General features: G+C 40.9%; 1 pseudogene; it reads left to right on the top strand.

The window, feature by feature from the left end:
* Window positions 1–309: 309 nt before the first annotated feature.
* LOC147005187 (heat shock cognate 71 kDa protein pseudogene) lies at window positions 310–1,355 on the top strand (annotated as a pseudogene).
* Window positions 1,356–1,644: the final 289 nt, after the last annotated feature.

Below are 1,644 nucleotides of genomic sequence, written 5' to 3'. Positions count from 1 at the left end.
ATAAGAAGGTCACACCTGGAAGGAAAGTGTTGATTTTTTTAATTTGGAGGTGACACTTTTTTGTGACAATTGTCACTATTGAGCATAGAACTTTTGAAGTCAAATCAACAGCTGGAGACACCTACTTGGATGGAGAAGACTTTGACAACTGAATAGTCAAACATCCCATTGCTAAGTTTAAGTGAAAGCACAAGAAGATATCAGTGAGAACAGCAGAGCTGTCGAGCTCCTCTGCACTGCCTGTGAGCAGGCCAAGTGTATGTATCCTCTCCTCCAGTACCCAGGCCAGTATTGAGATTGATCATCTCTATGAAGGAATTGACTTCTATAACCCAGGCTCAATTGGAGGGATTAAATGTTGAACTGATCTGTGGTGAGCTGGACCCTGCAGAAACAGGTCTTCGAAATGCCATTTAGACAATTCACATATCCATGATATTGGCCTGGTGAGTTTTTCTACCAGAATCCCCAACATTCAGAAACTTCTGCAAGACTTCCTCAATGAAAACTAACTGAACATGAGAATTAACCCTAATGCAGCTGTTGCTTATGGTTCAGCTGTCCAGGAAGCCATTCTATGTGGAGACGAGTCTGAGAATGTTCAGGATTTGCTACTCTTAGATGTCACTCCTCTTTCCCAGGGTATTGAAACTGCTAGTGGAGTCAAGACTGTCACAATCAAGCACAATATGACCATCCACACCAAGCAGACAGACTTTACCACCTACTCTGACAACCAGCCAGGTGTAGTCATTCAGATGTATGAAGGTGAAAGGGACTTCATGACCAAGAACAACAACCTGCTTGGAAAGTTGATGCACACAGACATATCTTCAACACCCTGAGGGGTTCCTCAGTTTGAAGTTCCTTTTGACAATGATCTAATGGCATCCTCAATGTTTGTGTTGGAAATAAAAGCACAGAGAAGGAGAACAAGATCACAATCACTAAAGATAAGAGCCTCTTGAGCAAGGAGGATATTGAGTGCATGGATCAAGAAGCTGAAAAGTACAAAGCTGAGGATGAGAAGCAAAGAGATAAGGTTTTCTCCAAGAATTCACTAGAGTCTTATGCCTTCAACTGTTGAAGATGAGAAACTTCAAGGAAAGTACAATGATGAGGACACACAGAAGATTCTTGGCAAGTGTAATGAAATCATCAGCTGGCTGGATAAGAATCAGACTGCAGAGAAGGAAGAATTTGAGCATCAGCTCAAATCCTACAATCCTATCATTATCTAGCTGTACCAGAGTGCTCGTGGTGTGCTTGGAGGAATGCCTGGTGGCCTCTCAGATGAAGGATCTCCTCCATCTGGTTGTGCCACATAAGGCCCAACCATTGAAGAAGTGGATTAAGTCTATCCAAATACAGGGTGTAGCATTATTCCATAGGGTAATGTTACATGACAGTTGTAATAGGGAATGTATAATGAAACTATTTAAATTAGCACAAGAAAATCACTGAGTAGGATGTGTGTGTGGTTTATAGCTAGAAAAAAACTCATAAAATGACATACTGCTATACCAATATATAAGTACCTCACTCAATCCTTATTAAAAAGGCTTCCTCTTACAGTAGATTTGAACTAGAACGTAGACCTACAACAGGAAAATGTAAAAAGAATGAAAGACTTTGGAGCACTTA

The sequence above is a fragment of the Mus caroli genome, unplaced genomic scaffold (genome assembly GCF_978045245.1).
Source record: "Mus caroli unplaced genomic scaffold, Mus_caroli_1 scaffold_4, whole genome shotgun sequence".
NCBI lineage: Eukaryota > Metazoa > Chordata > Mammalia > Rodentia > Muridae > Mus > Mus caroli.
Note: the sequence above shows the minus strand (reverse complement) of the source record. Positions and strands in the feature narration are given on the sequence as shown.